Here is a 15,241-nt window from a genome sequence, read left to right as displayed (position 1 = left end):
CAGCAATAAGACAATCATCTGGATCCAGCATGCCAAGGAAATGCATCATATCTGAAACTTCAAGAGGCCTCTCTACAGATGTCTGACCAAAAGGGGTCAAACTCATTCAAAGCCTATAGTACATGGATTAGGGCCTTTGACTGATGAGAATATCCATGGCACATGTTGGACTGCATGTCCTTGCAAGCCTTCTGTGGCTCATGTTAGGGTTTTGGATGGGTCTAACTATATGAGTGTTTGGTTTGTATATATACAAATGGGCATGCAGGCCAGAAAGGAATGAAATGGGATTGGCAAGCTTTATTCATTTTCCACAAAAGAAGGTAAAGGGCTACAAGTAACAAACTATTTCCTGGCTTTGGACAAGTTCCCACTATGTAGATGGAAATTGATGGCTGTGACCATCTCCTTTGTCACTTCCCACAATTTTTGCTTTTTCCTGGGGACACTCATTTAGTGATTACTTTTGCAATAGCTTCAGGACTCCTCCTTCATCTCTACCAATATAGAGATATGTTCCCTCTGTTCTCATCATGAGACACACTGCCAAGTCCTTGCAAAGATGCACATTATCTCTCCAAGCTTCCTCTCTCTATCCAGTTAAAGCTGTATGATGTGCTGGGGCTTTGTAGGCTCAGTAGATGTTTGGATGTTTATTGCAGAGGTTTATAGGTTAAGAGGATGTCTACCCTAAATGCTGACATTTTCACCTTTCACACTTAAAATTAAGCAACTAAGCCACATGTCCTTTGAATTATTTACCAGAGATAATAGCAGAAAAATCATTGAGTAATGAACAGAGACATGAATTTCAAGCGCTTTATTAGGACTCCAGCTCTGTATCTCAGTCCAAAATCAAGGACAAATGGAAAAGCTCTGGGAATGGTAAGTTGCCATTCTTAGCACTGTTCCTAGATGGAAATACAAGAGAGTCAAATGTCCTATTCTGTTTTCTGGTTCTCAAGAAATGTGACTGTCTGTAGCTTGTTGGTGATTGTGGCAAATATTTTCACCCTTTTATTTTATTATATGATATGATTATATGATACCATCACAATTGAAATAAAGATAATGTGGCATTTGGCACTAAAAATTAAAGATGACATAAGAAAACAAACAACCAAGCAAACAAAAACAACATAAAAACAAACCAAACCAAAACCTAAATTCACTTTCAATGTGGTTGTTTTTTCAATAAGATAACTTCTGATTGAAAGATTTTCTGAGATTGACTGACTTGATTAGCTCCTTACACTGCTAGCTCATTTGGAGCCATTTTCCGTATCCCGAAGAAGAAGGAGAAATGTCTGTTCATAAACAAAGTGTAGATATCCTGTTCTGGTTCAAAATCCATTTCAAGTTGAATAAAAATAACATTTACACACACACACACAATTTCTCTTTCTCCTTCCTGATAAAAATGATTACATCAGAGTCCTGTTAAAATTGTTTGAGAATTTAGGGAAGCTAGTGATTATTTTTCTGTACTCTCTCCAACTAAAATGTTGTGTTCTTCACAAGTAGTCCTTTTCCCATTGGTGTGAATCCCAAGAGTGCATTAAATAATACACTTCTAGTTGTAAAACAGATGGAAAAGTGTTTAAAAAGGTGCCAGGTTTATTTATGGAAGCATGAAATTGAATTTAATAGGAGAATTTTGCCAGTATGAAATGTGAACTCTCAAAACAGGAAGTGGATTTTATTGCTTATTTATTTTATTACCGGATCAGCTGCCCAGAACTGTAGAATCCTTCCTCTCAGGAATTATTTACTTTCCAACTCTGAACCAGAACATCTTGACCATCAGTTGTTACATCTTCTGGCTGCCAGATTCCCAACTATAAACATATGTGGTGCTGTCTATCTCAGATGATCTTCTGCAGATTTATATAGAGAGCCTTATAGCTTTAGATTTATTTCTTGATTTAAAACAATATGAACTGAACAGCCTAAGCCAAGGGAAAGAGAATTTCCTTTAGCTCTTGATTACTCTTTAATTAATAATAGACTGCTTTTTTAAAAGGTTTATGGCATGTATTTATTATGCATCAAAGATACAAGAGCTCAAAATCAATGGGGAAATTATTTCCTCTCATCTGCATACTCTGCACCTTCAAAGGATGCCTACTGAACAGGTGCTATTCAGCTTCAAAAAGGTGAGCAACATTTGGGAAAATTGCACAGAGAAACAGTGTCCCATGTTTTCTGGGGACAGGTTACTATACACAGAGTTGAACAGGGACTGTTGACAGCTGGAGCCAATCTGTAAATGTGTATGCGGTGAGTGAGACTCCATTTTCAGTCAATATAAAATTTTGATAATCCTGTGGAGATCACATAAAAAAAAATAATAATAATAATACGAATCTATGGAATTATATTGTTCAGGGTGTAGAACTGGCATACAATTTTATAACTCCAAGGAACTGAATACTTTAGATAGCCATATTTACTATAAGACAACTGTATCTTGCAAATTTCATAAAGAGATGCTTTCCAAAAATCATTTGATAATTGCTAAATGTAAGAGTCTCTGAGTAAGATAAATGACTGCAGTAATACCTTAGAGAAACTGAGGCTCAGACTGTCCTCATTATCCTCATTATCACAATTTAAGCCCCTGCTAGAGCAAAGCTCAGAGCTCTGTTCCCAGATGTCCTGGTCCAGTACCAGTACCACAAAGCCCTTAGGCAAAATGCTAAAAAAAAAAAATCTGTTGTGTGCATGTGCGATGTGTACTTGTGTTCTGCTCAGTGTTGGCACCCACATACAGTCAAAAATCTCTGTTTTATGGACCAGCAATAACTGTTTTCAGCGTGAAACCCGTGCATGGGTAGTTTTGTATGGGAATTTTAAAATAATAATAATAATAAAAAATAATAATAATAAAAAAGTCAATCTTGATCTTGCTGCTCTCAGTTTACCAGTTATGGATATAGATTGAAGGCAGTATGGAACAACATTATGGTCCTGATCCAAATCCCATGTAGGAAAGTCTCCTACTTCTTACAATTGTCTTTGTAGCAGGTATTGAATTTCCTCAGAGTAGATGCACAAGTTCTTATGCCTCACCTTTGTTGTACTGCTGTCTCTATTATTAAATAACTTGTATCTGTATAATACTCTGTTGTGACTCTCCCCAGGACAAAGGCATGTCTCAAAGACATTCAGAGAGCTTGCAATCCAAGTGGAAGGACATTTTGAGGGCTGATGGTATGGTTTGTAGAAATAACTGCTTCAAAATAAAATGTTTAACTGAAATATGTGTATCAATAAACAACTGGACATAAATATTTATTGAAAGGAAAACAAAATACATTTGAACATGTAAAAGAAAACTGACCATTTTAAGTTCCTGATATAACAATACTGTGATACTCACAAGTTCTGTGAGACCTTATATTAAGCATGTGTGCCATTCATCAGCTTCATTAATATGTCACAAACACAACTTCTGACATGTATCAGAACCAATTAAGCTTATTTTTGTACTTTTTATTTCTTGGAGACAGATTGTTTGAGTTCAGAAGGGCATACAGTATCTAAGCAGATCTGGTAATTCATTCAAATATGGGAGTATGGCTCTTCTTTTAGTTCTGGCCAAAATTCCTACACAGTTTTGTACAATGGGTTTGAAAGCTCTTATACGTTTAAAGAAAATCCTTTCAACTCACTCTGGAGTCCTGCTTTATGTTTCATATTGCTTTGAACTTATTACCTCTTCACAATGTCTTGGAACATTAGTTTGGGAGCATTTAAAGCTAATGATTAAATGTATAGTGAAACAACACTTTGATGTTGCCAGAAGCAATTAATTTTCCCCATTTATACACAAAAGGTTATAAAAGACTGTGTTATGACAACTAAATGATTCAGTGAATTCAAAGCAAGTTAACTGAATTTTAAAGGATTGTTACTACTTGGTGGAAAAAAGGCATCCATCAAGTCTTATCTTAAGTCAGAAAGCTGTGATTAACTTTTGGGGTTTTGAATACTTTTAAAATTAGAAAAGAAATTATGAATTTGTCTGCTACAGAAAACCAGCCTCTAACTGGTTCATTCAGAATGAAATTTTCATTGGAAATAGCTTACTGGGTGTAAATAAATGAAGTTTTTGAGCTTGCAGAAGTCACTGAGAGAGATCTGATTTACACATAAGTAGACGGACTATTGTATGTTTTCTGTGTAGTTGCCTGTTGAACATTATTAACAAATGGAAAAATGTACTGTATGTTTTTACTCCTGCATTTTTATAGGCAGAGCATCTCACACTTCATTGAATCCATGTGCTTGAGACAACAGACATGATTAGAATATAAATCACCCAGAGACAGGGATTGGAAATTAGGTTCTGCAACTTCAAAAGCTCCTTTACCTCTGAGCAGGCATTACTGTCCTTCTGTTTCAGTGACAGCCATCCAACAGAGGTGGGATATCACACACACACATAGACACACACACATACATGTAAATTTATCTATGTGTTCAGTGACTGTAGACATACTTACACAAGGAGTCATATACGTCACCCATCAAAAATTGTGAAAATGGGAAAAAAATGCAAGAGAATGAAAGAACAAAAGAATTTAGAACTTAAAGACAGTTTAGTTTTTTGCTACAATTAATTTCTCCAGTCCCACGGAACTGTAGAACATATGAATCTCAGGCTATGTTTTTGTCTTATTTCTCAGTTTGAGAAATGTGTTACACTGGCTGAGGTATACACAAGTTCATATATGATCCTATACAGTAAATATTCTAAACTGGTAGTAGTGGGAGAACTACCTAATGGGAAGGAACAAAAAACTGCTGTGCTTTTGTCCAGGTGTCATCCCCAAAACTTTTCTGATAGTTCATAAACTGAAGGCAACAATTTGGTTTTCCTTCTCATGCCCTCTCCCCCCACTCCTTTATCGCCTGTTAGTCTCTTAAGAATAAAGCAATGAACTTCTGGCTTTTACAATGAGTTAAAACTATTTGACTAACAGAGCTTAGAGTGTCTAACGCAAAGATTGTTTGCAGACCTCCAGAGCATTTAGGGGTATTATTTTTACTTTAGAAGTTATACAGTGCTAGCAAGAACTTTTTCTTTGAATGCCAGAATCCTACTGAAGGAAAACCCTTAAGGTTTTTAGGGTTCAGTTCAATTGTATTTGAGACATGCTTGGGAATGTAGTACCTCCGTATGGGGATGGCAGACGTTTAGTTCCCACAGGAAGCCCATATACTTCCCAGCTGAAGCTAGAAGGCAGAAGATATGCCTGGTCATCTCAAATACAACTGAACACCTAGGTTTAGGTGAAAGAGTTCTTCCTTAAACATATTGTCATTCAGCAACTCAGTTCCAATTCTTAAACTTCATGAGACAGAATCCCTGGGAGATAAGGAAGCATTATGTGCAGACAGAAAACTATGGCACAAAAGAAAACAGAAAAATGTATAAATATACAGAGGGACTTTACATAATGCAGTAGTTATTTTTCACATTTGTTTTCATCTAGTGGAATTCCCAGCTCTGAATTAGGCACCCATATTTTGTATAAAAGTTATAAAAGAAAGTCAAGCATGACTGGAAACAATCTGAATGATCATGAGCTAATTAGATGATTTGAAAGATAACCGTAACTGGCCAATAAGAAATCCTGGGAGAAAGGTTGGGTCTCTGCCCATAGGCCCCATCTCCATAAAATGGATAGACACTAAAATCTATTTTGGATTATTAACTGGAGATAATGTCCCTAGATCATCCGGTAAACATGAAAGAACATTAGTTTTGCTGTTAATGTACGGAAATCTTAGACATTTACCTGGAAGGTGGTGCCAGCTTTAACTTGTTCTGTCTTTCTGATTAAGAGTTTAAATCTTGTTCTTATTCATAGAGAACCCTAAGTCACTGCACAGTTGGACATGCTTTGTCTCTCCCTTAGAAATTGTATGGTTTTGTTGTTGTTGTTGTTGTTGTTGTTTTGTTTTGTTTTGTTTTGTTTTTCTTCTTTAGATGTTACAGAGAGTAAGCAAGAAATTAAATCTTTTGGGGGTTCTTACCTAAGATGAGGGCAAGTTAGACCCTAGTTCTACTTCACTGAATATTTGATTATTTATTCAAAATGGAACAGCTTCAAAAAATATTTTCCTTAAAAATGTTCAAACAAATCATTTTGACATTTCCAATATTTTTTTTTGGCTGAAACAATTGGCCAAATCTGGTACAAATTTGCAGATAGTTTCCATCAACACGAAAGTGCATTTTTGAGCAAACAAAGAATTCTTCCATAAAAAATTGCCTGGCTCTAATCAGGGCTGAGGCAATTTTGCACATGCCAACCAGCAGAAAATTAGGTATTGGATAAGCACCAGTGGTGAGGATCTGGGTTCTACCTAAATCCCCTTGTGGCCTTAGTCCAAAGTGATTAGCCCCAGGTCAAACAGAAAGCCTGTAGTGAATCAAGCAAATTAAAGCCAACCCTCTTGAGCTATAGGATAATGTGTTAGTCCCAAGACCTCCCTTCATGGGACTGGAAGGGAGGAGGTTATTAAATATAAACACAAAGTAACATCCTGCTCTATGGAAGCCCAAGGCATGGTGTTCTGGAGGAAAGATAGAAGATTATACGTGCCCCCCCATCTGGACCTGTTTCAAGGGAACCCACAGCAACTGCCTCTGCCAGTGCCAGGAGATGTCAACATCCCTTACCAACAGGCTACAACTTGGAAGGACATTAAGAAGGAGTCCTGTTAAACCAGAGACAGTGAGTTGCAGCACAAAATACTGTTTTAATGTGGACTTTGAATTGGAGACTTATTTCCTTTAAAACACTGTAGAACAGAGTAATCCTCAGATTTATTTTGATTAGCTATCTGGATACCTTCTTGGCAGTGTTTATTAGATCTTAATGTAGCTCTGTTGGAAAGCCAGATATTTTGCTTTTCTCCCCCTTTGAATTACTGACCATTATTGTCTCTGTTAATGAATCTGGATAATTTTAACTGTCAGATTCTAACGTAACTTTCTGAATAAATTGATTGAATTGAAGTTGAACCCACCTCTCTGTTTAAGCTAAGAATGAGCTTGAACAGAAGGCTCCAGAGTTTCCTAAAATTTCAGGGAGTTTATTAGTGGAAAACTGATTTTGAACCACTGAACCTACAGTGACTGCATAATTTTGGTTTCATAGTGATGTCAAGTCAAAAGGAGATTATCCCTCCACTGCAGCTCAGATGTGACTGAAGGTGAATAAAATAACATTTGAATATTTCAGGGACAGCTATCACTGTTCCCGAAGTTGATCTTTTGTTTCATCTTCCTCCCCCTTTTGCAATAGCTTTTTGAAACAGATCAGAGTAACGAGAACAGAAAACTATTTTTAATGTCTAATTCATTAGAAATCTAACACTGAATGAGTTAATTCCTTTAAAAATTAAAACATGCTTATATTGTGGATATACATGTGAATAGTCCCCAAAATACAAATTAATGCAGGAGACCGTCCTTTCCCATAACTATACTTATGTCCATTGATTTATTACATCTATATACATCTTATTACCATTGATGAGAGAAAATGCTCCCTACCTTCTGTAATATATATGAGTGTATAAGATATCTTGGTGGTCTTTCAGCCACTGACTCTGAGCTACAAGTGAAAAGGGAAAGAAAAGTGGCAAATGATACGTGTAGACCATATTCTTAAAGCAAAAAGAAAACCAGAACGCTTTTGTTGGAAATCTCTCCATACTGAAGTGATAACCTGTATCTAAATACCACTTAGGGCCTAGTAACCTGGTTTAGCAGTAACTTGGCTTATCTGGAGGTAGGTTTTGGATTCCTTAAGATGGACCAGAAGTGCAGCACCATATATGCACACCAATAAAAAGTATACCAGCACTTCTTTAAAGTATGGAAGGTGGAAACTTTTTTTTTTTTTTTATGCTTGCATTTGGCTAGGGTATGTTCATATGACAGAGTGAAATTTCAAAACCAACAGTCCTACAGAAAGCAAAACTGGTCCAATTGCAGTGGAATGGCTAGTTAACTAATCACAGCCAGATGCATTATTTTTTTCTCCATTTCCACTACCACAAAATGGCTGTTCTGTTGAATCTGACCAGTTATTGAAATGAGCAACCCAGGTGTATTGAAATCAGCCCCCAGGTGTAGTAATGCAAGAGATAATTCTGTGAACACTGAAGATAAGAACACTGTAATCTAGAAATAGGGCTTTACATTTTTGTTTGTTTGTTTGTTTTGTTTTGTTTTGTTTTGTTTTGTTTGTTTGTTTGTTTTCAATCAAAGGGTCTATCTAAGATGTTATACTGGGGAAGAATCTGAAGAGACATCTTCCTGATGGGGAAAGAACTGATATAAACCTGTTGGTGACAGGCAGTTAGTTAACGAGTCAGAAGTTAACAAGGTTGGGCAGGACAGAGCTCTCTGGCTCCTCAGGGCAGACAGGAAAGAACCAGATGTCAGAACTGCCAAGACAAGTCATGTAAGTGACTTGACTCAGTCCCATCTTACCTGGGTAAAACCTCCGGGATCAGAGTGATCACACTGTTGACCATTAAATTAAACTGAAGTTAATCTGGGCCCATTTGAGATCTGTTACCCTTATTTGGTTAATTTCTGACCAGTAATACTAAAATTATTTCAGAAAGTCAGAGGTTTTCTCAGACAGCATAGCACTCTTTATTGTTAAAAAAGATTAGAACATAGTTTTACTCATTTATTCCAGCATCGCCTGTGACACCGCACAGTGAACAGGACTTTCAGAAAAAGCTGAGGACAGCTTAGAAAAAAATCAATCTTTATCTTGTCTTTTGCACGTTACTTTTCAAATTAGCATATTAATTTTCTACCATTTTAAGTACATTAAAAAATTAAAATGCAATTTTTACTGGCTAGAGTGACAGATCTTTTATGTCACATTTACAGCAACATTTAATATGTTGGCATGGTTACCCATTTGCTTCATTACTAACCATAAACAGTATTTGCAAGCGATCCAAGTAATCTAATTGAACAAAAATGTCCTATCTTTTTTTTTTTTCCTTTTTTTATTTTTTACCCTTTCGGACCAATGCATGTCTTATTACTCAAAAAAATTCTGACCATTTTTCTGAGTAATAAGACAGTTTGTATATTTTGACATATCTGCAGCATGCTTAATTTATATCACACAAATTTCTTAGTTCCCGAATTTTGCCTGCACATTTCCATAGATCAATAACATAGAAATGTGTTGGAATGAAATCAAAGCACCCTTCTGGTTGGGAAGCAGAACTGGCACTTTGGACTGTATATTGTCTGAAATTAAGACACAGATTTAGAGATAGGATTGAATTCACTTCATATATTTGTATATATTTCCTTATATAGGCTACATAACATATAGGTATATAAATTTTATTCTTATTATAGGTATATATTTCTTTAATTTGAATACTATACAGTATTGCACCTCTTCTTTATCTGCTTCTCTAAAAGGATATAGGTCTCCCATAGACACCATGCCCAATCACCTGACACTGTGCAGATATGTTGGATAAGTTAAGGTGTCTCAAAATGGCACTAGGTTTCTGCTTAGGGTTCTGAATCCTGCCAAACTCCACTTGCTGTATAGCAAGTAGACTTAATCTCCACGGACTATAACAAGAATATAGTTACTCACAAATTAATGCTACACAATGCTATGTAAACTGAGAGGTCTCACTTTCAATCTGCATCCTGCCAGCAGACCCTTTAACAGGCATGAAGTGTTTTCTATTGGCCATAGTGGGTAGGAAGCATGAACATGACACTGTTCCAACAGTACCTGTACTTTGTTGTTGGCTGGCAGTATCTGCATATGAAGAGGCTGACAACAGGTATTTTTAAAAGAAGAATCAACTGTTCACCAAGTTCTCAAACAACTTCTGACTCTTGCTATAAACTTTGGAGTCCATTCAACCCCTGAAGGAAAACAGCAGAGAGCTTCAGTAGACGTTAAATTTTTGAAGTGAAATCTCATGGCTTCTTGTTATTCAAACACCACACAGGAAGCAGGAGTTTCTGAGAACAGAAGTAAAACAGGAAGCAGTGAAAAGGAGCAATTCCTTCTGTGAAGGAACTTGTAAAAGATGGGATAAAACAAAATCCAGGATCTGTTGGGAAAGGAGAAAGCCTTCTGATTGCAGTGTGGCTGTGGCAGTGGGTCAGGCAGATTTATGCTTGTGAAATGGAAACATTAATTGGGTACAGCTGAAGTAGAGACTGAGTAGAGAGAGTATTTCTCATCCAGGACCTCATGCCTAGGCCTACCTATCAGAAGGGCAGGACTCAATACCTTCATGACAAGCTTCTACCCTAGACTGCAAGTGGATTTGCTGTGGGATATCTCAAGATAGACATTTGCTCTTGAGGTATCTTCAGTGCTTAACAGTTAGGATCTGCATTATCTACACTTGCAGTAACTGTGTACCAGGTGTTTGATGTGTTTCAGTAATAGAAAACTGAAGTCACAACAAAGCTGTTACTGGTGTTTAGTATTTACACACATCCTGTACTCTGGGTGAGATTTCAGAAGTAAATTCACTTTTGCCAGGGGTGAAAGAGGGGATCTTGAATGCTTGCTGGCTCTTGTTGGTAACATCTTTACATAGGTGACTTCATAGTCCAGTACAATGGCTCTTGAGCCTCCAAGATATACCTGCAGGTTTTGTGAGAAAGATCTCCATAGTTTTCAAGTGCAATGGGGAAACATTCCTGAGCACTGTTCAGAGACCTTCTTGCACGCCATCTCCTAAGAAACCACCTTTGCTGTGAGACTCAGGCATCTCAAAATACTCTGTAATTCTGATCCCCTGATACTCCAGACTACCTAAATATTAATAAGGCACAGTATTTGTCTCTGGAGCAAGGTGAAAGCATTTACAAGTTGCCACACAATAAATAAATGACAGAACTAGAAATGTAATCCTGCTTCCCAGATTCTTAGTGCTAAAGGAAAAGAATTTTTCTAGTTTCAGAGGGTACTTTATGGTGATATTTCATGTTACTTGTGGTTTCCTATTTAAAATATTGCATGTTGGAAAGAAACTAGACCCTGCTATTTATAATAAGCAACTTAGGGCAATGACTGTTTCCAGTATTTGCCCAGTTCTAAAAATAACAACATTTAATGTGCACTAATTCTTTGTCGTTAAGGAGGCTTCAGCACTATACTGTTGTTTTATCTGGAAGCTCAGCAAATGTGGATGCAACCCACTATCTGACAAAGACCAATAGCCTGACTAGGCAGCTATGTTAAATTTAAAACCAGGCAAGGATGTTTGACTTTATATGGGTTTTAGATGTATCTGCATCTCTGGAGAGAAGGGCAAGAGGCCTGGGACTGAAAGCACTAAATCTTTAATTAAAGAACTCCTAACCATGCCTACTACATTTATAAATAACAAAACATTTATCAGAGCTTTTATCTTTTCTTGCAATCATCAGACTGTACTAGATGTTGACAAAGTCAATGATTTATGCCTCAGTTTTTTTTTATTACCAAATACCAAAGATGCTATTATCAGTGAAATCTTATGCAACTTAAATCTTGGGGCTTTCTTGGCTTTGCTGTGGAATATTGTGAGTCTTTCTCACAAGTCATTTTGGATTAATGTTGGCCCAAAAAATGAGATTAAGTCTGCCTAGTGAAGTTGCACCCAAATGGAAATGCTGGGTGGTTTTCCTTAAAAGGAATAGTAGTTACAAAACAAAAAATAAATAAACAAAACCATTTAAATTATTGTAAGCATTAAGGTATTATTAGTTGCTGAATTCTAGAGTTGTTCATTATGTTACATTTAAATGCTTGCATTCAAAGTCCTGCAAACTACTATGTCTGAAATATTACTCTCTTACTCTGTTATTTTAACTAAGCCTTAATTTCACCAAGTGAAAAGATACAAAGGTGTCTAAAAAAGGTTCAGATGGTTCCCTAATTTGTAATCATCTACTTAAATGTAAACAAGGAGCATCTCAAGAACAGATCCAGATGTATTAACACTTGCCAACATGGAGGCCCAGGAGCAGCAATCCACTCTTCCTTCTTTCTTGTCATTGCTGTTGTCTTGGTGCAAGAGTAAAGACCTTTTCTTCCCAGTTCCTAGCAGCAGATATGATCCATAAGAATCCTTCACCTACTGTCACTGGATGTTTAAAGAGATGCTGCGTAGATTGTGCAAAATGGCGTTAATCTGTGTGTTGGAAGATTCTGCCATACATACAGACACGTACATATGTATGTTATATTTAAAACTATACATGAATATAACCATGCAAATATATGACCAAACCAAACCTCACTATAAAGCCTTAAATGACAATCATCACATTACGTGGGCTGCATAGGTACCACGCAGTCTCCTGCAACAATTCCAGTAGTACCTAGCGTTGTTATGTTCTGTCACTTACGTTAAGTCAGTGCTACAGTGAGTCTGCTAGAATTTTGAATACTGAATACTTATAAACAAAAGTTATGAAACAATAAACTGGCATTTCTGTCATTCACAGCCTTTTCCTCTCCATCAACCTAAAGCTCAGCCAGGATGTTTGCTCTTCTGTATGCACACGGAAACATGCTCTCTTTCCTTCACTATTCTGTTAAGAGTGATGTCTTGAGCTCATTCAGGAAGTTGGAATGTTTTTAGTGTGACCACAATGTGTAGTTGCATAGATCTTTCAGGGATAGAAAGGACAGGTATTATATAAAATGTTTTCCAGATTCTTCAACAAGTTTGAAGTTCTTCAGACCGAAGAGCACCCAGCCTGTAAGTTAATCATTGATATGTCCTCAGCTGTTGGTGAAAAGAAAAATCTGTTATAAATTAAAGCACTTTTGGCCATAACTTTACGTGACTTTACTGCTGTTCAGACCCTCTCTCATGTGAGTCTTCATATTGAGATTTGGAGTATGCTTTTGTGTATGTTTGCAACTGACTCTTTCATTCAACTTTCATTATATATGACAGGGAAATAAATGAGTGTTTTATCAAAGTCTGTGAATTCAGCATTTTTTCTCCAGATTTAAATTAGGCAGTAACAAAACAACTGAAATATAAAACTAAACTCACTTTATCCCCCCTCCCCTTTTTTTTTTTTTTTTTTGGGGGGGGGGGTAGGGGGCGGAGGGTGTAGTGAGGTGAAGAGAACATGAGTTAGAGCTGAGTTTTCCATATTACACCATGTTAAACTCCCAGTAACCTCTAAGAGAGAAAAATGCATATTTTCAGTTACACATTCAGAAAGGACTGTCTTGGACTCATATGAAAAATACAAATGAGCCACAGAGAAAGGAATATATACAGTCCTTCTTACTGTAACTTCAAATATCGTAGGAAAATATATATTAAAGAGAGTAATGAAAAATGGGAATGTGGAAAGTGAATTTTCTTTGAGTTCCTTCTAATTTTTTTAACTTTGTATGTGTGTGTGTGCTTTCATATCTTCTTTTCCTTTTCTGCTTTTCAAATGAGATTCTAAACCAAGTTGTAATTGGGGGATGCTATAATTTTTTTTTTTTTTTTTTGAGGAGCAAATTGCCCCACATATCAAGGGGATCACTTTTTTTTTTCTTTATATTACTGTTGAAATATTCTTGTTGAACATATGTACCCCTTCCTACTGTAAGAATGAAGTAGGAGAAGGAGAAGAAAAAAAAAAGTAAAAAAAAAAGTGTCATGCTCCTTGAAAAAATGTCCATTCGTCCATTCTTATGGTAGGACAACAAGCAAAAGCAACGCTCAAGATGTCAAGGAAAGTATGGGCCAATGATAAGAAATATCTCAGATCTCAGTATACTGCTTCCCTATTTAGCACTACCTCCTTACATTGCTTGTCAGTAGGGGACAAGAAGTTCAAGGGGAAATCTGAAGCATTGTAAAGAGTCTTAAAGCTGTTTACTGGAATATTGTGCCAATTGTAAGATGAAAGAAGTCATTAATATGTTGATGGAAGTAAAAGATGAACTTTTAGCATCATTGCAGGAAGGAGAAAAAACTTTTGAATGCCTTCTACTCAAAACAAAAGGAAGAGAGCAAAGCAGAAGAAAACAAACAAACAACAAAAGTAAGGTTTGCTCCTTCAGGCTGTGTATTAGTATACATCAGTCCTAATTTCTTGGCCTCAGGTTCCCACTAGGATAATGGTTGAAAGGAGTGATGGGAGAGTATGACCATCATCATACCACTGTGTTGCCAGCACTAGCTTATGTCTATGTTAGCAAACTAAGGATGCAAGCACACGCCCTGGTTGTCATTTGTCCATACAGTTAAATTTTCAGAGCCATTTTGATGCAGGTCAACTGCAAGTTTTCCAGAAAATCCCTGGATGTTGAGTGAGAGTTAAACCTGGCCCAGGACCAGTTCTGCATAGGCAGTTTGGATGCAGCCACTCTCTTTGGACACTGTGCTTAAGATTATGGCTGTGGTAGGATGGTGCCAGCTGGCCTCCGGGCTAGAGAACATTGACCTGGCACAGGGAATGGATCTGTGCTAGTTTAGTATGTCAATGCAGAATTTGTGGTCCAAGTTCACTGCCTGCCTAACTTACCCTGGCACAATGAGCATTTGGGGGAAACACTGAGCTCAGTATAATGCAAATGGCAAATGAGCGAGGCAGCAATTTAAAAATCATCTGGCTCCTGAGGCACCCTCTTGACACACCATCAAAATGAATGACCTATATGCAAGAGTCCTTGCAACCCTTAGTGGTCCTTCCTCAAGGAGCACTGTAGCAACATGCCATAAAAAATACATTATCATGTCATACACTATGTGCTCATTCTACTATGTTTTCCCTGATAATTGCATAGAAATATCTGTTATATATTCCTATAGTAGTTTTTATTTCACTCAGTCTTTTAGAGTAAAATACCAAAGAATCTATCAGTAATGTGTCCAGATCTGAAGCCTGGGGAGGAGTGGGACCTGTCATGTAACACAGAAGCATTCTGTGTTTATCTTTACCATCTATCTACTACATAGGGACAGAACTACTTTTCAAATTATCATGTAAAATAATACATATGGTACCTGAGGGCTAAAGAAACAGAGGTGTCCCTGAATGATTACTGCCTTAGCAGACAGGCATGCTTTGAGTTGCTCCTCCTTAACCTTCTTCACTCTCTGCTCTCTTTTCAGTTCAGGAAGAGGTTGTCTGTCCATCTTCTGGAACAACATTAATGATATTTTATCCCAGATCCCATAGGTCTTGATAGAC

At 37.0% G+C, this 15,241-nt stretch overlaps 1 long non-coding RNA gene across 1 annotated transcript in view; it reads left to right on the top strand.

Annotated features, from left to right (window-relative positions):
* The first annotated feature begins 10,129 nt into the window (after window positions 1-10,129).
* LOC311433817 overlaps window positions 10,130-15,241 on the top strand; it is a 6,692-nt gene continuing 1,580 nt past the window's right edge. The window contains exons 1-2 of the long non-coding RNA XR_014690970.1: window positions 10,130-10,398; window positions 15,221-15,241. The exon at window positions 15,221-15,241 is cut by the window's right edge and continues 215 nt beyond it. This is a non-coding gene — a long non-coding RNA (uncharacterized lncRNA). The remainder of the gene's footprint in view (window positions 10,399-15,220) is intronic.

This window comes from Aythya ferina, assembly GCF_964211825.1.
Source record: "Aythya ferina genome assembly, chromosome: 3".
NCBI lineage: Eukaryota > Metazoa > Chordata > Aves > Anseriformes > Anatidae > Aythya > Aythya ferina.
This window is presented reverse-complemented; position numbering and strand designations above follow the sequence as displayed.